Raw genomic sequence first — 26,420 nt, forward strand, 5'->3', positions numbered from 1 at the left:
ACGACTGAACATCTGGCATTCGAGGTCACAACATTCTTTTTTACGAAACGAATTTGAGCAATTGCCTCAACTCGCGATTTCGACCAAAAACTTACAAAGCTATGAAGTAACTAATAGAATTCTTAAGGAAAACGATTCTAAATTATTTCAATAGTGTAAATTTACTTAAACCGTCCGAAGTTACTGATCTAATCACAGCCCTTGAAGGTTAGTGTGTTACTATAAGTAAAAAAATACATGATTAAATTAACGTTAATGAATATTCCGATCCTTTGGAGGCCGGTCGTGGAAGCATAATAGGCACATGTCATAGTCATTTTCAACGGTATATTGTGTCATTTGTACACAATAAAATGTGTTAAGTATGGTTACTCTGCGAGTTCAACTAGGTACATAGATGCCCAGTATTTCCATTGAGATAATATTTGTCAGCTTACCTTTTTGTGGCAATTGGAATACGACGATATCGGTTGGTAATCTGTAACAAACATAATTTGGTGTTAGGATATTTCAAACATGATAAACATACGAAAATCAATGCAATTGAGGAAAGAATACAAATAACTTCATTTCAACTTTTCGTTTTGCCTAAAATAACCGATTAATCGAATAACTATAAACTGATAAAATGAGCTTTCCCTCCCGAACTTACGACTCATTCATATGGCTGACATGTGGTGAAGAAATAACGAGATACCACCGTTTTTTACGGTAAATGGGACAAGTGCCAAATTCTACGCATTGGCAGCATTTCAGACATTTGTCTGTTTTCTAATCTTACAGGTAGATTTATCAGTCAACATAGCTTTGTTTATTTATACATAAACTTTTTTACTGACACACTTGGTTTTGTGGTTCTCAAAATAATTAGGTTACTTAATTTTTATTTATCTGTGTACCAGTATCTTGCAATATCCTCTTTGCTAAAGGGATCTAATTCACCAGATAAACAAGTATTGCGAGGCGTATAAAGTAAGTACAACCTGTTTATATTATACATGTACGTAAGGTTGATTAAATTGCGTGGCTACGGCGCGGCACTCGGGACTCGAGACCGGAGGAGAGAACCGATGATTAAACGATGCAGCAGCTTGTATGAACCATACACGTGGCTTCTGGAGCCAGTATGTTTATGTATGTAACTTATAGAGGGATATACATACTAGCCGTTCTCTGAAAATAGACTGCCCCTGCGCCTCCCTAGGGTTGACACTCAAAGGCACACGTCCATAAGTGAGGAAACCCAGAGTCCTACATCTTAATTTAATTATAAATACTAGGAATGTTCATGCAGATTTAAGGATAATGTGCAATGTACAAGTATCTGAACGATAAATAGGTATTTTTCAGATGTTTTTTTCCGCAACCAAATGTTACCACAGAGTATTGAACCCGAGTGGTAATTACAATGATAGGATTGTTTGTAATGCTTGAACATAACTAACTTATAATCCGTTACTTGCAGGAAAATGGCAAAATATCCAGAAATCTATAATTGATGTTCAGAAAAGAGTATTTTCTTGGAAGTGCACCTGTTGATTTGAAAACCTCTTGGAAAATATAATGTAGAAAATAACACGCTACTTAGGATCGAGAGGAATTCTTGCTTATTTTCCACTCTGCTGCAGCTTATGTGAATTTAAAAACATGAAAACAACTGCATAAAATACGATAAGCTTATTGCCTCATACCTAGATAGTAGTTCAATTAGGTAAATGGTATTGTTAATCTCTGCAGCACATGACCTATTTATGATTATACGTCATATTTCAAGGATTAAGTCTATTGCCCATTTTACAAGCTTGCAGACGATATCTACGGTTGCCTAGACCTGAACAAGACGTGTTGATCTACAGCAGAACACCGGAGTCATAATCATTGAGTCGTGATAAATCGCAGCAGTATTAAATCTCAATCTTCAGCAACAGGTGAGTGCTCTGTAAATTAAACGTATCATCTTTCGCAATCGACTGTCAATATGAAACGAAACAGCTAACGTTGATTTAAACAGAACCCAAAATATAAATAGCTATTTAACCGCAGCGTAAATATACGAAGCATTTGGCGAATGCAACGTAACATGTTAACCTACTGGCACGAGGGAAAAGGAATGCAGTCTGTTCCCATGATGCGTTTTCTTTATCTTTATCTCCGTCTGTATTAGGGAGGATGCCCATTGCGGGAGATGTCTGGTCCACGCCATACTTCACTGTGAAGAGCGTGCTGTCAACACACATACCTGATGATTTTACTGCTATCATTCCTATGTTCCTATTCCATATTAAGTAGGTAGTAGGCAATGTTCAGAAATTAGGTATGTTGATGGTGCTGGTGACATAGTCAAGGTAACTTACACCAGCCATATCCTCATCGATATGGTTTCAGTTTTTGATGCAAAATATGACACTTTGATGCCAAATTGAGAATTTGAAAAACCCTTTCTAAATATAGCTTAGCAAAACTACACGTGTGAGATTGCAAATTTATAATCGAAGCTCATAATAATCGCATTCCAAAATGTAAAACCATGCCAAGTCCAGCCATTCTTTTATGATATTCCTAACACATTAGTGACGTGCGTGACGTCACTAGCAACAATAGGCGTGCCAATTCGTCAATGGACGGCGCAAACGCACGACATGGCCGCCGCAAGATGGCGGCGGTGAAAGTGGCCGCGGTGGCCGATGGTCGCTGCCGTCGGCGTTGCCTCGTTAAATCTTTGCACAACCTGTTCTAACTGTTATAACTAATACTAGGCTAATTGCTCGCTTTTGAAGATCCAGTATATCTGCTAAGTTGGCTAGCTTCAAGCCAGAGGTTATAATGCTCTTCATTCAGCCTGGCTTACACCGTTACAGCCTGACAGCTATATTATTAAATAAAGCCTTGAAATTATAGCTATAACATCAAAAGAATTCACACCTAGGCTGAGACTGAGAGGCTCTCTACCTCAACTTGCCCAAATGTTTTTTGCGCAATTAAACATCAGTTCTAAAAAACCGGCTTCAATTTTGGCAAAAAAGTATGACTCAAGGATTAATATAATAAAAACATAAGCCAATGTCAACGAATAGTTTGATAAAGCAATCCATAACGCTGACCCTGATCGTAGATTGAGGCCGCTGACGGTTTTGCAACGAGCGCCAGCGCATCGCATCCGGAACTTGCATCGCTCTAAACTGTATCACCTACATACATGATCACGCGAACTATTGTTACATGAAGAAATTGTTTCCTGTTTAATAATAATTGTTACGTAAACTTTATTGTAAATTGTCAATGTCTTATACAAAAACGTTTTTGCTCTAAAACCTAGTCACCGACTTGAAGTTGTAGATCTAGTTGCTGCTAGATATAGCGTAACGTAAAATTACGTAGCTGTTCTGTTAGTTATGCATTTAAACAGTGTAATAAATATGCAACAAGTATTTAGCCAATAAAACGCAATGGAAGCTGCCAACAACACTTTCATTTGTTTGGACTTATAATAACTGCGATGTAGACGAGCGGTCGTATTTATTTTGAATACTGTTTCGTGTGAATGACAACTGTAAACACTACGATGTGCATTATCGTGTTCAACATACTTTAGTGATCGCGTTAAACCCTGCAATTCCGAAGACGGCCTGTGTGAGAAATCACTAATGAACTGTCACGTAAGGAAAGGCGTTACGCCACTTCAGGCCTCTTGTACGTGACTTTTTGTAGCTGTCCTTTGATTACAATTAAGAGACCCCTGGCGCACAAGAGCATAAAGTCTACGCTACTCCAGTCTGACGGCAAATCAATTAACCTCGACAAAGTAGAAGAACTCAGCTGAAGTCACGGTCAGCGGGCAGTCTATAACAAAGTCGTTTGTAAAACAATATTATTGAGTTAAGTCAGGTCTGAAACATCGATAACTTAGTTGCTCCCGGCGATGGAGAACGTAAAAGATACTTTGTAGATTGTGCCTAATAGAATTCCTAAAGATACTCTCCCTTTATTGCTCTTTGTTAATTTTCTGTATAACCCAGCGGCCTTCAGACTACAATAATTGCCTTTTGCTTCTATATAAGCTATTATTGAACCAGCAAAATTTACATTTTTCTGTATTCCAAGCAGAAAGGTGACAAAGACAACAGTAGATTTATGAACACTTAAATAATACTTATAAGTGTTTGATAAGCTAGAATTTACACCACATACATTCAAGATGCTATAATCTCAAGGGAAATAACAATAGTGTCAATAGCTCGATACGAGTCCATTAACTTCCATTAACACGAACCATAGTGACAGCAAATACCATATCAATATGTGAAGCGTCTCATAAACCTTGGGCCTTATTAGCGTCGAGACATTGTTTAGCTCTGTTATTATGTTTGTAAAGGGATGGTTTGTTTTAGGCGTAAATAACATTTTTTACGAATTTTACGAGACAAAACCCAGAATACTCGAGACTTGCGAATTAATGGACATAAATCAGACAAACCGTCAGTTCTCGCGATGAATTATTATGAATCATGGACGCGTGTAAGGCAATCTTGCTCAATTACTGCCGAACGCCTAACCTTGCTTGTTCGTGAGGATGTGACGTCACGGGCCCCGATATCACAATGTCTGCTTCCTTTTACACTGTGACCATTGATTACCGTATAGACGCCGATTTTAAAATATTGGACATTTGAGTAACAATTTACACCAAGGTTAAGACTACGATGTCTGTCTGCGATCATTATTTTCAGCTAATGCCGAATTTTCGATTCAAGGTCAAACTAAATAACTTCTGCTACAATTACAGTCCGCAAATTATCAGAGTTATTTTTCCTTGTTTGAGAACAAACCGAAATCATTATGAGAAATAGGAAACAAAGAATTAAGCATTTATTTGTCATCTACATGAGGGCTTGGTTCCGAGAGTTCGTTAATATCCAATCAAAAATTGGGTTTCTACAGTATCAACAAAAGTAATCCGATAACCCATCGACCTAACTTGGTGAGGATAGGCCGATACGCGTGAGCACCGAGACAAAGTCGAGGCCATTAACCTTCGGCTATCAGCTGACGACATCGGCCCAACTGCGAGAAATTATCTTTCACGCCATATTTCGTTCACCGGCACCGTCCTTCGTCACGGAAACAAGTGACATTCTGCCAAATACGACAAAGGGCCCCCAAACTTTGTTAGTCGCAGACTTTCTTTTGAATTCAATCTTAGCATCAAATTCAAAGAAATCTTTCGATTCACATAATTATTCACAATTTACACTTTTTTTGAATAAGCATTTTCATAGTAATAAGATCAGTAATTAAAAAGCAAGACATCGAACTGCAGGCATGATTCACAAAAACTTCCGCTTGCGTCGCGATATTTTGCGTGTTTGACCTGTTTATTCCGGAGCATTCTTCGAAATTCATCTCCGATAACCAAGATTAATCCAATGATCTTACGTTCTAGAGATCTTCCAATATTTCAGCATTAACTACTAATCTATCTTGTCAGAATGGATTCAATTAATCATAAGCGATGTGGTGTTTGTTTTTATGTGTTGGATATCGAGGTGGCCTATTTAGTGGTAATTTTTCACGTCCTTCGCACAGTGTCATTGACTAGGCGTCCGCGTCGCTTGCGCATGTTCAGGTACGCGCGCAAATATCGCGACCTAGTTTGTTGGCGCAGACCGCCCCAGCTCATCGCGCATGGCATCCTTCTATAAATAGACGTAATGTTGAGAAAGCACGACCAACATCATTATTATGTCGTTTCGTCGCCTCTCTGTCTAATGCGTCGATATTGGTCCTGGCTTCCCCAATACTCCATTTCTAGTTTGAATTACTACTTACTTAATTTTTGTTGGCACCATTATACCCTTTTCGTCGACATATCAAAGTAATTTTATGCCAAAAGTCGTTTATAGTACCTATTTTGAAATGAATATTTCTCATTGGTATTATTCTCTTCTTAACTACCTATTAAACTACTAGTAGATAGCGTATACATGCTAACCGCAAAACATTTTTGTACTAGTCACCACGTCACTAATTTCAATAAGGTATTAGAAAGTTTGATTCGAGAGACTGCTGAACTTTGAGCAATTGTTCCGTCGGTGCAGACTTGCTTCAAACTTTTTATTCGAGAGTGTTGGGTGCGCCAACAAAAAATCTAATCTCAGTTTATTTATTTTTGAAACACATTTCTGACGATGTTTTTTTTTTGAAGTTGTCGTCGCAAATGGTTAACAGATTGAACAGAATCATGGGAGCACAAGTGTCTGGTGACCCAACGCTCGTCTGCGATGTCGAAACATCTCAAGTGGGCACACTCGTAGAGCACGATTTAAAAACCCGTCCCAGAGAGCCTTGAAGCACTTGGCCACTTGCCACGCCCATTTCAAACTGACTACCATTTCAAAGTGATCAGTTTTGTCAAATTGACTTCCTAATACATAAAATGATTTTTGACTATCTTCCTATTATCACTTTACCCCGTATTTCACATCGCATATTTCATAATTTTCTAACTGACAAAGGCCAGATGTTCAACACTCGCTGATTAAGGAACAATAAAGTTGCTCATCGCAGTTTCCGCATACGTAGCCGTCTTTATCAAGATAATGGCATTGAAACATGCTAACACGGTAAACATTTCCTTATTTTAAATCAGCCAGCGACAGCGATCGCCTATTTCAGGTCATCGCTGACCGCGGTGTTTCGTGGCCCCAATGATGCCTCTACATTTGATAAACTTCGCATTAACCAGCAAAATTACTAAGGAAAACCTCCGCGAGCAGGCATCGACCGCGACGTCGGCTAACGGTACACGTCTTTCGAACTTGGTTCAGCTCTGTGCCAATCGTGGCAAGAAGCGAATCCAATTACTTTGCACTAACTTTTTTTAAGAAATAGATTGTATTAAAAGCACGACACCGCAATCCGGTTTCTGTCCACGTATGCGATCGCTCTCCTCGAAGGAGTCTCGGCATTTACCTCGCGAGAATCGGAGGGACGACGCCAACTCAGGCACGACGACGGACGTAGCGCGAGCAGCTCCAATGCACTGTCACCGATTCACCACAAAACAAACTTTAGTCACTTTAATACTGCTCCTGCGAAGCGTATCATCCAGTTTTTATAACAACTTCCAATAGTTTTTGAGGTTTATTCAAAGAGAACACACGAATTAAGAGACGGCCAAAATCGCTCTTGCGAGCGACAAGACGTCCACACACGGGCGAGGCTCGAGGTAGACTGAGTCAAGTAGGTACTGTCCCCGGGCGGGTAGAGGGGGGACGAGGTCTCATTCGCTCTCGCAATCACGTCCAAGCTGGGGACGCAAGCGAGTCGCGAGGCAAGCCGAAAGGTAACGAAACGAGCCGAAGAGCACTCGCTAATCCCGCTATCACCGCTATGGCATGACGGGAGATCGCAGGGGCGTGCACGTGCGTGCAGCGGACAGAGACGGCCTCCGACCACCAGTGCATCAGGACCTGTAGCGTTAAGGACAATGACACATATTTCGTGTCACTGTATTGAAACGTTTCTTTATCCTCTGCAGAAACAGTCCGTCCAGACAGTCATACAGGATATATCAGACTCCATATACTTAGCGACATTTAATACTCCATATAAATTTTGCACAAAAGGTTTGCTGGGACAGTAGAGTCCTAGTGACTCTACTTTTACTTTTATTATTTGAGGTCCAACTTATGGAGGTTTTTGTAAGTTTAATTTTATTTATCTTTTTGTTTTCGTACTGGTCCGATATAAAATATTTTTATCGGGAACATAAACACCTGCTGTTATAAGCAGTATGAGTAAGTGGCTATGTTTAATAATCATTTACACTGTCAGTTTTTGATACTGTGGAAAAATATCTTGAACAGTATAGCGTACAGTATAAAAACAAATCCGTTATGTAGCAACCAACACGCAACAAAAACTTGTACATGAAGCAAATTTCTCTGCGCGCTGCGTTTTTGCACAGTTCACGGTTGAATCGCGTTCCGCGGTATTGCCAGGAAACTCGTTACTTATCCCCGAGCGAGAGGGTGACGGACTACTGCTGTTCTATAGTGTTAACTCTTTTTAACACTTCGTAAAATCTTGGTGATGCTTGAGTATTCCGTCGACTTTCTTCGCTATCGCGGCGCGTTCGCACAACTTTCCGATGTCATTGTTCTCAGAACACGTGGGAAGGTTTTGTTTTTGTTCCACTTCCATTTGATTTTCTGGTCTTTATGACTAACTTGCACTGTTATTAAATATTTTATCAAAACAGTTGACGCCTCTTGTACTGCTCAGGTTTAAAGTCGTAGAATTCCGATGATTTGAAGTGAATGGGAAAAGACTTGTCATATTTTCCTTAAATGGAATATTATGTACGCTGGCTTTATTATATACAACTAAAGTCATAATTAATTATGAACCATAAAAGTAGCTTCATATAAAATAATTCAAACAGAGATAGTATACTTAGTTAACAAAGTTAAACAGTTTATAATTACGGAACAGGTGGCACTGACTGAACGATAGCTAGGTAGGTACAATGACCGTGTGTTAACTTATGAGAAAACAGTTAACAACATAACAGCTGTAATAGGGAAAACGTTATATAGAATTTTAATAAAGAAAGTAACGGTTAAAAAAGGTGAATTTGGTTCTCATAAAGGAACGCAGGTTGAATTAAAATTGAAAGCTAGGAATTACCCACCCATGTATTGGTTGGTACATACCTATCATAAGTTTTATTAAAACATAAGCATTATTTTTGTAATTGTAAATCACGGAGCCAAACAATGCAACGACAATGTGGAAGGCCACGTGCCGTGTTTGTGTACAAAATACAAACATCTCGTACAACAGCACAACAGTAAACTACTGACGATCGGATTACTCATACATCCACGTAAGTATGGGAAAAAGTACGGAGAAAATATGTCAAGAGTTTTCCTCGTTCACAAATATTGTAACAAATCGTCACGAAGTGTTTTGGTCTTGTGATACGAAAACAAACACGCGTGGGAGTTTAAAGACCGCACTACGTCATGACTATTGACAGGTTACTAACCCATTACACACGACTTGATAAGGGCTAGTAAATAAAGCTAGAAGAATATTCGTAATCGGGCGAATTTACATATGAACGGTTAATGAAGATATTTTCCAAGAACTGCTCTCAGAAAATATCGGACGCGACCTTGTGGACGGGACTGGCCTATTTAATTCCTGACGACTCTACATTGCTCTGTTTATGTTATTCTAAGATACATTTCGCAAGGAGAGATATAACAGTCTGGTGTATGAAAATTATTTGATATTTCTACGTAATTTAGTATATTTTCAGGTGGATTTCCTGAAACGTGACCTTCGTATTATATGGCGTTAGTAATGGGTAATGGCTAATTTGTGTCGTTATTAACATCAGTCAAATTCTTGTGTGTAATAAAGTTGTGGCGAGATAAGAAGTGTGCCATTTGATAGCAGTTGATTTGTTATTTTATATAATTTTTAGTTCAGATTACCTAATCTTAACTGTGAAGTTGCTTGATGTTTACTTTCTACAAAGACTTTTAGGGCAGTAAACACAAAATATGAAAACCGTTGGGTAGGTACCTATAATAAGCTATGACTAAAGAATAGACAATGTTGGTCGTTTTCTAAACTCTTTATATTCTGCCTGTACTGGTCGACAGGTGGCACTGTTTATCGCCGTTAAAAAAAAACGTTTAGAAGTTATTAACAGCGCATCACTTTCCATGTTGTTTTTCTCAATATTAGTACTTCTTGGTACTAATAGCTCACAGTAACACATAAAACACATTATGAAAAGGTTTCCTAAGAAGAGTGTTTTTGTCGATGTTTTCCTAGGTTTACAGGTGCTAAAGTTTATTAATGCGTTTATGGTTTGTGATCATAGTCTATTATGACATAATGAGATGATATCATGCAAGTAGCTACGCTGTGAACTTGTTTCGCGCCTTTTTTGGTTGTCCACCTGCATGGATAGATATAACTAAGCTTTTTAGATTTATATGCCCAGCTGACTAGATGAGGTTGCATTCCGAGTGTCACAGATTTTTTTTACATCAACTACAGGAACTTTTGTTTTTTGATATCTTTTACAGTCGTTAAGAGTAGTCAGAGTCCAGAAAATATGTCTGCCTGCTTACTAACACTGGTTTGGGTGTCGGGTAATTGGGTTGAGGAAGTCAGATAGGCAGTGGCTCTATATACTCAGCTGCATCTGGTTAGACTGGAAGCCGATCCCAGCCAGTAGGTGAAAAGGCTAGGCGGATAGTAATGACAAACCACAGAATCAAATACATACTAATGAAAGAGATTATAATTCTACCTGTTTCATGGCTATTTCCTTATCAGAGGAAATAAATAAGCAAACAAAATTGTCAATAACGTTTAACAATTCAAATATCCTGACGATCTGGTAATCTAGTCAAGTGCGACTCGTGCACAAGGCCGGCCGTCAATTGAAATGGCGCGATTGCTTTATATTATGCTGCTTCCTGTTTAAGACTAACCAGCCAATTATGTAATGCTAAAGTTAAATAAACCACAGCTGTATAACATTTATAAATGTTTACTAGAATAACAATGAACTAACACTTGTTGCTATATTAGATTTGTTGACCTATTTTCTGTGATCTTATCTCATTTATGTATATTCTGTTTAATAGTTATAAAAATAGATATTATATTTTGATAAATAAGAAACGTCTTATTTCTGAAAATAAAGAAGTCCCGAATCTGTTTTCAGTTCTAGTTTATCTTCACGCGAGAATTCGGTGTTATTAAATAATTTCAGTTATTAGGTACCTACTTAGTGTATCTTACTTTTTCTTGCCCACCCGAACAGGTAAAATGATATTTCATTATTTGTAATTAAGACGGTTATCTGTGTGTGTGTCATCCATCTATTTTAAATAGCGAATTAACTTCACTCCACTGATAAACATAAGATTCGTCATGAATCATGACTGTCAGATTTTTTTATGAAAATAATTTTGTATGAGATTGTTATTCCTTAAACGTCGCATGAGCACGCTTACAAAGTACCCAATTACGAAGAGGTCATTGACACCCAGGACGTTCTTTGGAAGTCAATAAGACTTAATTAAAATAAATCATTTAACTAATTGCGCCTCCCTGCCGCGTGTCTGTCGCCGTCGACACTCTTCACATATCGGCCTGAAAAGATAGTCTAAAGATAGGTACCGTACATTGTAAAAAGATACGAATTCTACGATATATTTATCATATATTTTTATCACTTAAGTAAACAGACGAAAAGATATCTACAATAAATAAAACCGTTTAAAAAGATTATTCGCCCACCACAATCACACTAACCGATTTCTCAAAGTCGCACAATTTGCGTGGGAAAATGGCTCACCTTTCTTTAATTTATTTCCTTTCCGCTAGGTAACTAACTAATTTATTACTCGTCTACATAAAGCCGTCATTTCAAGTCTAAAAGACCAAGGCAACATATTTACTTCCTATGAAATAAAACCTCTTTAATTGCTTCTTTATTTAAAATTAAAGTTTGGTTATCCTTGGTACGTGCTCTATGCGAGCTAAGCAACAATCTAGACCTATTACATTGCTAGCGTAATCGTAACTTAAGGATATTTAGGTTATCGTGCACGAAGTAAACAATACATAGTAACATGAACGTGGATAGGAAGGCAATGCAGCGTTTTCGTGGCTTACTTGACCTACAAAACAGGTTGTGTGTTAAATTGTTTCCATAAAAAGCGACCTAGCGCATATCTTGGCAAATAATTGAGTTATTATTTAGAACAAGAGACGAGAGTTTCTAAAACGGCTATTAACGTAAGTAAGCACCGTTTCTAGGTACCGCTTTTGAACGGCAATTATTTTAACTCATTTTAAATTGAAATATCAGCAAATATGTTTCAGATATAAAATGAGTGTGAAAGCTTATGTAATGAACGTTAAGAAAAATAAAACGTTGGCTGTCTTATGTTTTTCTCGCGTGGCATAGCCACATCAGTGGCGTAGCGCTACACGTCCTAGACCTTCAGTGATTTTGATCTTACCTTCGCATATTATTTGTGCAATTTCATCATAAACATTAAGTTAAAAGTTCCCCTAGGTACTCATGAATGTAAGTAAATAATACATTACATACACCACAGGATTTTCTAGGTTAAAATTATGAAATTGGAATCGAACAAGTTATCCACTATAATACTTAGTTTTTTCATACTATCTATCTAAAATCTAATAGTCGGGGTTAATAGAATAGAGCAATTATTTTTATATAATACGTAGGCAGGCTCGCACATCTCTGCATTGTGTGGCTGTGATGCAACGAGTTGTGAAAGCCGATACCGCTGGAATTGGGTTAGCATTGCGCGCGAGTCGCTCGCACCGCGCATGCGTCGCGCACACTTTTTATTTTTGTTTATATTTTATAGTTATGGCTGTAATAACGTTGTATTAATATGGACATTAAAGCAGTAGATAGCATTATTTTATGTACTACATTAAACTAATTGAAAATCTAGACGACCGTTTGCTAGAGCACTTTTTTAATTGGAGCGGACAGAATAAGCCCGAGTATATTTTAACTTTTAAAGCTAAAAGGGAACTACACTTCAAACTCGGAATAAAGGTTTACTTCAGTGTCAGACTCTCGCAAATTGAGCGCAATTATGTCATTGTACGCCGAATTTCTGTTTTTTATTCGATTTCCCTCATTTGACTTGTTTGGTAAAGGAAAATTGATGACTTTTTACAATTTCATTATGAAAGTGATGATTTTCCTTGTCCTAAAGTTTCACTTAAAAGGCGTTTTATCCTGTTTTTTATTAAAAACATATTTGAATAAGAAATCGCTGTTAGCTAATCACCTTTCGCGATGGAATCAGTGTATAATTACAGTTAGTTACATAACTCCTTGGTTATACAAGAAGCTGTGCCGTGTTCCGGTTGTCTATGAAAGTCGTTGGCACAAGGTCGGCTGCACGTTCTAAATTTTCGACTTGGAAAGGTGAATCTTTATGAGAAAGTTCACACTTAACCTTTCACACTTACGAAGATTTGAGGAGAGTATTTTATTCGACAAATCGTGCTATTTCTGACCTTCTTGTTTCCTTTTGAATAAGACCATTGACAATGTTTTGCTTGAAAAATAAATGTTTTCTATTTTTCAGTATAGTTTTCCGTTGTAGGTAAATAACTAAGTATAGGTCAGATTTTGACCCAAAAGTGAGTCGCTGGTTTACATTATAGAGGTGTCTCTTAAATGTCAATTAGTATCTTGTTTTTATTTTGATTTAGAAATCAAGAATACATAACCTCTAGATCCACTGAGTGATCAAAGCGCTGCTAGCTTAGATTTGGTGTTGTCATTTTTAAAAAAATATCTTTTTGAAGTGGGAGTCTTAAAGTTAAATTCTTCTCAAAATTATATAAAAGCGCTTCCGGAGCTCTTATACAACCTCTTTTCTGTAAAGTAGATATAGTGATCGAATTTCCCAGCCAAATTCACAGCGTTATAACGAAAATCGGTGTAAAAAAAAATTAACATAGTGTGATAAAATTAAGCAAGTCACCATAATCGTTTTATTCTCTTTTGTCTAGTCATGGTGTTTAATCGTCTAGATAAGTAACTAGGATATTGCTAAAAAACATCTTGCATCGTCATGTCATGTCTCTTTTCACGGTTATGTTTCAGGTTCTTAATTAAAGAAACGAAATCAAAAGCATTTCTTTTTTTATTCCTAATTTTTATTGTTTTCGAATAAAATTATAATCCAAAAATCTTATCTATATTTTTTTCGAAAATATATTTTATAAATAAAATATCTGTGAATATTTATAATTAAAGAAACAACTTTTAGCTAGCTAGGTATTACGAAATCATCGTAATCCTTCCGGCATTATAAGCCGACTCTGGCGGCATTTTCTATTTTCCTTATCTACGTAAACGAGTATGACCACATAATGAATAACGCTATTTGCTTCTGCTATTATTTACTGGTAGAATATGTTTATGTAGGTACTATATCTTATCTATATTACGTTTATTACGTAATGCTTGAGATCTGTGAGGTTTACAAGTTACAACACTTTTCCGGCATACCAAATGGGTTGATTATGATTACATAGCAATTTTATACCTAATGTATCTTATATATTACGTAGGTACATACTTATCTAGTGTTTTTATTTAGCGTATCATTACTTTGCTAGTTCGACCGGGATAAGCTAGAACTAGCTCCAAATTTCCTTCACATTTAGAGGTCTGGGTCAAGTCAAAGCTGAGAGGGTGAAGCTTTTTTGGCTCTACTACGTCCAATTAAAAATTTTGCTAAGTTAGCCTTTTTCCTTCTGAATGCAAACCAAAAAACTAATTAGTTTACTGCAGCTAATTACATAAATAAGTCATAATCATAACACAGTCTACAAATCATTATCACATTGACATTTGAGACGCACGATGCTTCAAAATACAAGTACCGTTACATACGTAAATGCAATCGAAGTACGTAATACGTAATAGGCAGAGTGCAGCGGCGCGCGGTGCATCACGACAGCCGTGCGCACTGCACAGCTGATATTTCGAACGCATCGCGCACCGGGACGGAACGACCTTGTGATAACGTATCCTGATTATTGTTCATCTTCATCCAAATGGCTAGAGATTGGCTTTGAATGAAGCTTCAGTAAAATTGCGAAAGAAGAGGCTTCGTTATTTGTCTGCTACCAACTGTTTGAGTTTGATGGTAAGGTTCCCTACCTTTTTATATAGAAATAGACTAAACCGCAGTTTGCTATAATTTATGAATCATACTACATTTGTAATATTTTTCCGAGTAATTCTATAAATATATTTTACATATTAAGTGCAGTAACCTATTAATTATGCATCGTTGGTTCTTGGACGGTAAACAAACTAACGCCACGTGGAAACACTGCGTGCCAAAATTAATGTTGTATAAGCACCTACTCAAATTGAGACAACTGCATAAATATCGCAGTCGAGTACGTAGTGTTTATGCACAAATATACGAGCTGTTACTAGCTCTTTAAATCATTTGTCATGCCATCACCATTCTTTGAATCACCCATTACTAATTAGTTCGCATTAAAGTCTGAATGAGTTGTGATCTTGTCCCAAGATGTACTTAAAGAATGTATTGTACACATCGTCCTCTAGTAATCTGAACGATTTGACTAATCCGATGAAACAATAGATGGGAATAGCGGTAGTAAAAATAATAATATAAAAGTGAAAGTAGCTACTTATCAGATCGTATATTGCGCTTGAATGGGTAAATCTTTGAAGTTTGATATTTTGATGGTTGGACATGGAGATAGGTGATAATCGAGGTACGAAGTATATTTCTGCAGCTGAAGCTTTTTCAAGATTCCAAACATGTGGATGCCATATTCTATTCTAATTATGTAAAGCTGATTTTTGTGTTTATTTGTATGAACCCGCTAATTTCAGGAGCTATAGATCTAATTTGACAAAGCCTTAGATAGTATTTATCGAGGAACTTACTTTTTATCCGGGTATACATGGAAGTATCCACAGGACGCTGGCAGGGCCGCGCCGCCCCTGTGTGCGAAGTGTGCGGCGCACACAGGCGCCAAGACAATAGGGGCGCCGCGCCGCCACTGCCACCTAAATTATTTTTGTTCCCTATATGATTGTTTTTTGTAGTGGAGTATCGACAAGTAGGTACAATACGCGCAACATAGGCCTTGTAAACTACAAAACATCTATAACGCTTATTGAACAAGTCTCTCAATATTTAATGTTTATTATTATTCACGTTTATGGTTTCATTTTACGTTTAGGGTTTTAGTTTACATTCCTTACGAGCTCAACGTTAAAACGGCGGCAGTTCTTTGAACCAGAATAATACTACGAACCAGAATAATTCTATATAAATAATACTACGATCCGTTGCGTGCGATACGTCCGTTGCGTACGATACCGACAAGTGGACGCTTAGCTTTAACAAACAATTTAAAAAAATTCGCGCTCGCTACGCTCGCGGCTGTTCACTTGTCAGTGCCTACCGTTCATTCTAAAACCCAAAGTCCCAAAACTCAAAAATTTTCGCGCTCGCTACGCTCGCGGCTGTTCGCTTGTCAGTATAGTTCTTTCTAACATGATTAGAGTACTTTTATGTCCCAAAAGTCAAAAATTTTCGCGCTCGCTGCGCTCGCGGCTGTTCGCTTGTCGATACCGTTCCTTCTAACATGATTAGAGTACTTTTATGTCCCTAAACTCAAAAATTTTCGCGCTCGCTGCGCTCGCGACTGCACCTTGCACCGTTCTTTAATATACAAGTTTAGGTGCTTTAGTGACCCAAAGCTCAAAAATTTTTGAGCTCGCTACGCTCTGCTTTATTTTCCACTTCTTTTATTTTTTCAATCCTTTTTTAGCCGAACCTAGAAGGTAGCGCCGCTTGTAAGTGCTTTTATTAACAAGAAAATAACTCCTAGCTCACAACAGACTTTTCACGTAGAACAAAGGGCCTCGCATAGACCTGCCGCACGTAGCCTCGCAATGGCTAGGGCCGCCGCTGACTGGAGAACATTTATTTCAGTCAAATTTAACAATTAAAAATATTCATTCAAAAATTAAATTAGTTTTATGATGATTCGTTAAAAAAGAGGCGCTTCATAGATTTCGCACACAGGCGCTGCCGGGGGTCGGCGCGGCCCTGGACGCTGGTAGAACGCCGTTGGAATCAAGTCTACGTCACTTGGAAGTCCTAGTAAAGGACTCAAATAAAAACAAAACTCGCTCGTAGTATTAAAAATCAAAGTCCAGCCAGCACAGCATTATTATTCCGGCCGTTTAGGCTGTGACATGGCTTTGACCCGCACGGATTTAGGTCAAGAGGAATCGATTTATAACAACCAAGTTTGCATCTATTCCACTGATCCGATGAATTGTTAAGTGGAATCAAAGTAGACCTGCTACCGGATTTAGGAAAAACTTTAGCGGTTTGTTTTGTTTTTTTATAGAGTTTTGGTTTCTCGTGTCAAAGAAAAACAAGGTCGCATCTAACTTTTGCAAATTAATGAGGGAAGCCTATGTTCAGCAGTGGATTTCCTATGACAGATGACGATGACGACGAAAATCCAAACTGTCGTAACCGGGTAGGTATTAATAATTACTGCCTACTAACTAACAATTCTACTATGTATACCCTGGCAGATAAAATATAATATAACACATAGGCACAACAGGATAACTTTGAAATCACGTAACATTTTGATGAACATTTATTTATAAATATATGAGCCCCTACAACACTAGATTGTTTATTGACCTTGATTTAAGGTAAAAAGGAAATAATTTGAGTAAATACGCTAATCTAAGGTTATCGCGCTTAGAAAACCATTTTTTTCCTTCTTTGCTTCTATATTCGTACTCATTTACCTTATTGTTTATTTTTATTGAGCTTCATGCAGGCTTTTTAGTTGTCCACTTATAGATATTGTCCTCATCCTTGACGAGATCTCACCAAATCAACGCCTGAATTTCCGATTTTAGCTTGCATACATATCCATAGGTAAGGAGATACGAGGAAGTTTCAATTACTATATCGTCTGGAAATGTAGAGGTATTTGTCAATTATTAATAAGCTAGTGAGACTCGACGTGCAGTCGAGGGGCGCTTCGAAGCCACACTAATTGATGGCTAAGTCGATATAGTAGATGCGCTTACCTAAGCAAACAGACTAGCAAGGACGCTCGGATCTAATAAAATTGATGAGTAACACACAATTACAGAAACACGTTTTAGAATATGCATGTATTTTATCTGCGTTGTACAGATAAACGTATCTCTTGCATTATTAAGTACCGATAGCTATTTATTTACATATCTTTGGATTCTTGGGGTAAGCCCCGATTTACAATCTCAAAAAATGAGCAGCATGTTAAGACTTTACCTGTACACATGGGACTATGGGAATTTGTATGCGTCATTTAAGTTTAATGACTCACTCGAAAGCTATCGACCTTACTTAACGACATTATGTTCTGAGAATTAGGTTTTTACGTTCATCATAATCATTAAACGCAGAAAGACAAAACTTTTAATGAACATGTTTATTTACTTAACAGCTTAGATAGAAATAACGAGGATTTCAAATTATGTGAGTTAAGGTTAATTCTGACAAATTCTATTTTCGCATAAACAATTATTTGTTGACAATGCGACGAAGACATTTGTAGTTGATACGCGTTTTATTTTCACACGCCACGCTCCAGGTCAATCGTATCGGTTGAGTAATAATATGACAATGCGATAATTACCTTATTTGGTTTCCTCGGTAATCGTACCCAATGCACTTAAGTATAAGTATGGCATAAGTAAATAATAATGTTGGCAAATCTATTTGTGTTTCAACCTGACAGCAAAATAGATCGACATTTCCTAAGATTCAAAAGTCAAAGTTCATCTATTTTTTCTTATTTCCTTAAAAAAAGGTTACGTAGCTTATTAAAGTATTTTTCTATAAAATGTGATGCTCTAATAATGCTAATTAAAACAGAATAACAATTTAAATGTAAGCATAACTTTAATAATCTTTAATGGAGAGCTGGCAATATTCATCGAGTGCGTGTTGGCACCGTTGCACGTCGTCATCTCGTCGATATCGCAAAAAATGCTTGCAACCGGTTTCGATACCAGCCTCGACAATAACGTATTACCATTGAGCACACGCGACTTTCAGAAACACCGTACATATGGCGACCACTTACTCTCCATTCTCGTTTTTATTGAATTAAGCGCTTAGAAATCTATGTATATCAACCTGACCAACGCGTTCGACTTCATTGTTATGCAAAGTATCATTAAAATATCAAATACTATTCAAAAAATCGTACGATGCGAATTCAGAGAGACTTGTCTTGTTAACGTAACGGTAATAGACAAGTAAAATTAAGCTGTAAAAAGTTACAATAATAAGTTTATAGTATGGTGTTCCACAGGGACTCATTTAAGGGCCAACTTTAACAACGACCTTATATACTGTTAAACACACCGAGAAATGATTTGTTTCTTATTAAATAAGGTTAAATACCTATATTACCTACATATTTGGAAAAAATCTCGTATCGTTAATTCCTCCATTTTAAATAAAGCGCTTTTCCCGTTAAGTTTGAAGATCGATATGTACCTAAACTATTATACACTGTCAAAGCCATATCTTTTTGAGGAAAGTTGTCGACTTAAATACGAGTTCCATGGTAGCACTAAGTTCCGATTCGCATGTCGTGATACAGCCGATTGTGCCTCAGGAAGAGTGATTTACTGAGCTCCGCCCACGACTCAGCTCCGCTCATTATATCGATTAACAAACACTATAATTACAAGAACATCAGCGTTTATTATCGAGCTGTCGAGGAATACGACCTATTTAAGACACTGGTAGATCAAGGATAAGGGCTATTATAAAAATAGTATGTTTATGCATAATATGCATTCCCTTATTTAACTGTGATTTTATAAGTAATGGGACACAAGCTTTTGGGCTCAATTTAAAATAACACAAATTGATATGCCCGATTCAGAGAAGAAATACAATGTAGCGTAGAATATTACGAAAAAATCTTTATCGGGACACTAAACATACATTGTATTTCAATAGAAGTCTGCCCATAAACGTGGTCGTTGAGAGATAACACGTTGTTTGAGAGACCACCGCGTGTTATTGACATGTGAACGATTTTCACTTGTTTATCTGTGAAGCTACAATATAAATAAAGCGTCCCTACGATCTAAGTAAACAATCTATTATCGTTTATCTTATCCTAGAGTGACAATGTCGAACGATTTTTTTGTTACTTTTGAGTTTATAATATATCTATACTTACGAGATTGTTTTATTTACTTAGGAAGTTAGGATTTTGCACTCTGCAACTTAGTATTGCAGTTAAGGTACTGCCGGTACTGCTTAATATTTTAGCAGATTTTACTAATGCATACTCTAAGGTTTTTGGATACTGTAGGTACCTATTTAAAAAGTCGTGGTGGCCTAGTGGGTAAAGAACCAACCTCTCGAGTATGTGGATGTGGGTTCGATTCCAGGTCAGGCAAGTACCAATGCAACTTTTCTAAGTTTGTATGTACTTTCTAAGTATATCTTGGACACCAGTGGCTGATAAAAAGGTGAAGGAAAACATCTTGAGGAAACCTGGACTATAGTCTGAAATCACCAACCCGCATTGAGCAAGCGTGGTGATTAATGCTCAATCCTTCCTTCTCCCTGTGAGAGGAGGCCTGTGCCCAGCAGTGGGACGATAAAAAGGCTGTACTTAACAGTAACAGGTACCTATTTAAACAAAATTGGTACCTAGTACCTACGTGTTTATCTATGTATAGTTACCTACTGTAGGTCTATGTATCAACGTAGTTTTTATTGTGTTTTTATCTTGATTAAGAACCCCAGGAATCATTATCATTATTAATCTGTATTGTACATATTTACAGCATTCTCTGAATTGAGTGGCAGTTGATTGATATAAATCTTTAATCAAATCAATTTGATAAATTAACAGTAAATTGTTCGATTGTCCTCATTCCGTAGTAGTGTATTGATAGCGTGTCACGTCACTACCGCGAAGGTTTGTGCGATTGTCGAGAGCTGAAAGGCGATATCGATATGTAGGGTGGCACCGTGGTACGAGGTACATTTATCTCGTATTGTAATAGTCGTGGCTATCGGCGGTGGTCGGTGGTGGAGTTGCGCAAGCACAGACGGTCAGGCGCGCGAGGCCGCCACTCGGCCTCATTCTCGTTAGGTACGCAAATGTCAGGATCAAGGCCGCTGTATGAACAGTCAAGAATTTATTCAAACTCGTTCATGATTAACGTTTTATTCTTTATCTGTTTATTGAGCTCCTTAACTGCTAATTGTAGCCGTAGGTGATCTCTCTAAGCAGGTTTGACATTAAAGCGTAGGTACCTAAATAAAAGTTCTGTTTAAACTTGTATTAGGATGTTCTTTCAGTAACTAGCTTCCCTTCCCGGCTCCGCAGTTACTAATTTACTTAGATCAGTTCAATTTTTCAATAATTTTCTGTCCCAACAATTCCTTCCTCTGAAAAAGTCCCACACGTAAGTAGTATTCAAACTATGTTCTTACTAAGGAAACGAGACAGGATAATGTTCTTTGTAGAGCAATCAATATTACATTATTGTGAGCTACAATTTAAATTGATATCCCGCCGTCGTAACTCAGTATCTTTTCAATCCTTCCCCAGACACGATCTTATTGGTCGTAAAGCTTGCTCCTTATTGCTTTAGCTGTTTATACGTACTTAGTTTAAAGCTATGTACTTACACAAATCCCAGTGTTCGTGTTTTGAACGGCTACTGATTTCTGACGCTTTGTAGGAATAGGGAAAAATAAAAAGCCACAAATAAAACAAGTGTAAATATAGAAACGCTCTCATTTATTCGATCAATAGCAATAAGTGGGTTCACAAATTCGGTACAGTATCTCTCGAGCTGAAAGTAATTGTTTGGTCATGATTATTGTATTCAAGTCAGAACTACCGATGCGTGACGTTCGCTAAATCGTAATAACCCACTTCACACGCGCTAAGATGATGCTACCTTTGCAAGGAGAATCAACGAAAGAGGCAGGTAGCTAAGTTAATAATATTTAAAGAGAATTAAAAGTTTAAACATTTATCTCAGGATTTCAAACGAAATAGGTACGTTAAATAGATTTTACGGTATTTTTTTTTTTCATTGTATTCAAAATATTTATAAAGTGTGTCAAGACAAACAAGCGACGTGTGAAATAGGCTCTACAAGCAAACTGTCGACTGACCCGACACTGCCGTAATACAAACAATTTCTTACCGAAATAGCTGCAACGATCATCGAGCATTCATTAAACAAAAACAAGCATTTAATTACCATCTATTTGAGCTATTATTTAAGTATTTTAATATTCAGACTTTAAATGCAATTAATGTGAAATATAAAGTGGTACTATGCCGGCAAAACGTTCCAGCGGGCAATACAGAAAAACTAACATTTAATTAGTTCCAATTACCGCGGGCGTCTTGGCCGAAGCTATTATTTTATTGTATCGTTATGTCCACTATATACCTCTATTAAAAAGGTAATAACTAAGCCTTCTTACACAGTTATTTGAATCGATAAGTAAGATGTTTACATAAACAACAAGTTTTTGCTACCAATTTCGACTCGCTTTTCTGAATTAATTGACTCTCGGTTTATTTACTGATCGTGAAACTTAGCCAATAGAACAATAGACTGAATTTAGTTTAGTGAAAGTTAAACTACAAATTAAGTTACAATATCTTTGGTAACTATGATCAATCATAATAAATTAATTTTAATATTAATTGAACACTTTTCCTTTAAATTTTTTAATGTGCATTTTAAATAAGTTTTTGTTTCTTAACATTGTACACGGCTGAAAACGTGGCATAAAAATAAAAATGTCGTTCTTCTAAATAAAACGACCTAAACTTAAAATAACGCGACTAGCTACAACAGACTCATAATTTCACACGCAAAACACGATTACTAACCGTTTCTACCAACTCAATGAAAAATGTCAACAGCGGTCATTATGATTAATTTTTGTTATTACCATTCGTTTTTTTTTCTTCTATAAAGTAACACTACATTCATTCATTCACTCATTCATGAAAACTTCGTAAAACTCAATGTATCGTTAATAATTCGAAAGTGAATTCGTATCAAAAATGACTAATTGTCCACTGAAATTAAACAAAAGAAGATCTTCGTCTATCAAATCATATTTTTCTTTAGTTTGCTTTCCATACAAAAAATATGCCCACACTTCAAGAACATCTAAGACCCGTGGGCTACTTAAGGTTAAGTGGGCGTTGCGTGGGCAAAAACACCAACACACAGATATTGAATTAATTACTTACTAGACATCGTTAGAGTACATTATTTGTCACTATTGCCGTATCTTTTGGCGTTGAATAAGACATGGATACGCTTTTTGCATAAATTAAACTATGAGATAGAAGAGAACTCCCTTATTACTCATTAGGTAGGATTCAAACAGTGAATTGTTAGTTAATTGTTTACATCGCAAATGTGGTCTAATTAACTGCGGGTTAAAAGGTCACCGGTGTTGAATTCTCGATATTAATTGTTTGTCAATCTACAAAACCAAATTGGGCTATGCCAACTCTTCACACTAAAGATTATATCTATGTACTTTCATATTGATAGGGACTCTAATTTCTTCTTCCTTTCAGTCCCGATAATACTAACAAAAAAACAGTTAACATAAGACTAGTTTGTCATTCACACCTCTCTAAAGTTTGGGGTTCTATGTATCTCAAAATATCGAAAAAAAAAATGTATCAGGGGATCATTTTCAAAAACACTGGCAACATCTATTTATTTACGGCTACCATGTTTCAACTGAAAATAAACACGTCAATATCAGGTTTCATGAAGGGTTTACAGGCTTCTCGGATGAGTGAACGCTTTCGTACCTAGCTATGTGTTTAGGACATGTAAAACTCTACATACATACTTAGGTTATTATTTATAAATAATTTTATTTTTTGCCTGTAGTCTGGGCACACCGTTACTACTCTATAGGTTCCTTTGGTAACAACCATGTTTTGTGCCAATTTGTTACTTACAGGCTGGTTTAATAGCAGCCTGTATGCCATTATAGACCAAAATCCTGGTTATTCTAAAACTGAATCCTATAATGATGTGTGCGTTTGTTGTTATCCTTCGCAGACTCTGCTGACCGTCTCCTGGCTGCTGCATACACGGCCAACTTCGAAGGTGATGGTAAGCTGGAGTCTCGGGGCCGGACCAGTGACTCTCGGGATTCGGCTGCGGGGAGGGACGCAGAAGTCGGTACTGAGGGTAGCTTGCGAACTGTGTCGTATGGGAGGGGTGAGCTGCGGGAAGCTGTTGATGCGATAGACCCGGAGCCGTCAGAGTCCTGGAACAAATTGACATGATAAAACCTGCGGAAATAAAAGCAACAGAGACAGAGGTTACTGAACATTGTTATCGTTGATAACTTTTACCCAACTGCCAACAAGGGCTGATGACCCATGTCATGTGTTTGCAGAATAAGAAAACTCGTATGCTCCGAAGCCGCAAGTAGGTATTTATTTCCAATAGTTACCTACCACTGATATTATAGAGCGTCATAAAATAATCATGTTATTACCATAAACCGGCTAAATAAAAAGCTAAATTTATCTTCAATGGAACTAGAAAAGGTATTGTTTGTACTACTGATTCCATACAAAATTGTGGATAAATCTGTCTGTTACGTTGTATTAAAGTTAAATCGGATTTGGGATTGATTTTGTTCATTCAATCATAATTCCCAATAATCAATCAAATTACGGTACTTAGTTAAGTACCTAAAGCTAAAAATAAATCAGACTATACCGACTAACGTCATTCTGTAACAAGACTATTGATTCCATCTGCGATAACAAATTAACTTGTTAGTGGATTAAAATTGCAGTTCATTTGAACGCATTCATCATTCGTAATTGAGTGAAGAAATTGACCTATCGTTCACCTGTCGACCGCGAAGGTAGCTTAGGTAGCTAGTAGGAACACATGCATGGTGTTGGCACTCTCTAATCACTCACTTAGAAACTAACATGTGAACCGCTTTTACTTTAATGACTTACTGCTGGCTAACTAGCCAAGCGGTACGTACCCTTCGTGGTATTACGATGATACATATACTACACAGAACTGTCAGCAACAAAAAGCATGATGTAAAAAAAGTGCTAAAGTTCTATCGTATGTACTGCGTCGTTTTCAAACACAAGGTAAAGAAAAAAATAGTAGCTGTCTAATGACAGATTTCTGAGAACCTTTATCGGCAGTTTATCTATTCATTTTAAGGGAAAATGGCTGAGGATACATTACACTTTATTAAAGAACGAACTACTGAACGGTATCCGGATGATTATCTTATTGATGAAAAACATAATCTGAAGCTTAAAGTAGTTGAGATTTAAGTCATAAGAATTGTTAAAGACAAACTTGGAGATAAAAAGATAGTGAAAGAGAAAGCACAAGAGTGCTGAAAAGTAGTCCATTATGTATTATCTATCTGGGAAATGGGTTTACCGTTCCAGTTCAACATCGAACTTAGAGATAAAGCTTCGATAAGCTTACGTTATGCTATTTCCTCATCTTATTAGTTAGTACCTATGCACTTCCTATTTAAAATATTTTATAGCGTACTCTGTGCCAAGTAAAAGCTGTTTTTTTTTTCTGGAAAACAAACTGCATTAAAACTGCTGTAATACTTGGGGTTTCCACAAGTGGGGTCAACACAAATGTTATAGTTTGATGGAAATAAACTTTCCTGTTTAGTGGTCAATCCTAAAAAAGCTTACCTACTGTATCGAGGTAGACAAAAACTCACCAATTACCGGTCACAAGGTAAATATTTGTTTGTATAGGTATAATCAGGGTCGTTTTCCGGCCAGTGACTGCCAGGATAATGACAATAATTTCCGTTAACAACAATTTACCTTTACCTATTTAATACAGTTATTTTGGATATCGATGTACGAGTAGGAATATAGAAATCTAAAAAGTAGAAATAGTAAAAGTTTGGAAGATCTTGTTAAGGATTTAAATTAGCTATGTAGACTTTATATCAAAAAACTTCGCCTAAACCGATCCATAAGTTGAATCAAGTAAGACAGACATTAAAAAACCAAAGTATGTCGTACGCCGTGACGGCACATGATTCCCTCTCACTGCCTCACTGCTGTGATGAATCTACATTATACTTTATTTAATTAAAATGTGCACCCACCTTACGCGCATCTCTATGTTCCAAGCGGTCGTATCGCGTGTTCCTGGCGGAGGGCTTGCGAGGGGGGCGAGGCAGCGCGGAGGGCGGCGGGGGCAGGCTGGAGGAGCGCGTCTGCTGGGAAGCCCTGCCCTGGCGCTCCAAGAGTAGTGCCTCTTCCCCGCGCCCGCCGCCGCCCCGCGCACCCACCGTGCCCAGCCCGGGGAAGCAGCAGAGGCCGCGCTGTCAATAGTATGTCATGTTAACAGATTTGTTATTTTTAGTAAAATTTCAAATTAAAAGATATGACAATATTAATTGGGAATACCACTGACATTTTTATCTTATCGATTTATGTAGTAACATTTAGGCTAATTAAGTTTTCGTTGTGGTAGGTGATAGTCTCAAATCTAAAGAAATGCTGTTTTAGTCCCAGTATAGTCCATATGGAATTGATAAGATCAAAGTTGACTCTAGCTTTAGAATTAGTGTGAGACAACACAAAATTTTTATATAGGTAAATGCATCCTTTAACCTTTAAACATATGGTAATGTTAACATTATGTAAACAGCACCATTAATATGCTTCAA

The 26,420-nt window shown here is 37.2% G+C and overlaps 1 protein-coding gene and 1 long non-coding RNA gene across 3 annotated transcripts in view; one reads left to right on the forward strand and one right to left on the reverse strand.

Annotated features, from left to right (window-relative positions):
- LOC110383903 (uncharacterized) overlaps positions 1 to 7,248 on the reverse strand; it is a 44,006-nt gene extending 36,758 nt beyond the window's left edge. For both annotated transcript variants that reach the window (XM_021344863.3, XM_021344862.3), the window contains exons 1-2: positions 6,970 to 7,248; positions 438 to 478 (exon numbers count right to left, since the gene is read on the reverse strand). The gene's annotated coding sequence lies outside the window, so the exon portion shown is untranslated. The remainder of the gene's footprint in view (positions 1 to 437; positions 479 to 6,969) is intronic.
- Positions 1 to 23,906, forward strand: part of LOC110383909 (uncharacterized) — a 62,980-nt gene extending 39,074 nt beyond the window's left edge. Inside the window, exon 3 of the long non-coding RNA XR_002430116.3 lies at positions 23,783 to 23,906. This is a non-coding gene — a long non-coding RNA (uncharacterized LOC110383909). The remainder of the gene's footprint in view (positions 1 to 23,782) is intronic.
- Positions 23,907 to 26,420: the final 2,514 nt, after the last annotated feature.

The sequence above is a fragment of the Helicoverpa armigera genome, chromosome 12 (assembly GCF_030705265.1).
Source record: "Helicoverpa armigera isolate CAAS_96S chromosome 12, ASM3070526v1, whole genome shotgun sequence".
Classification (NCBI taxonomy): domain Eukaryota; kingdom Metazoa; phylum Arthropoda; class Insecta; order Lepidoptera; family Noctuidae; genus Helicoverpa; species Helicoverpa armigera.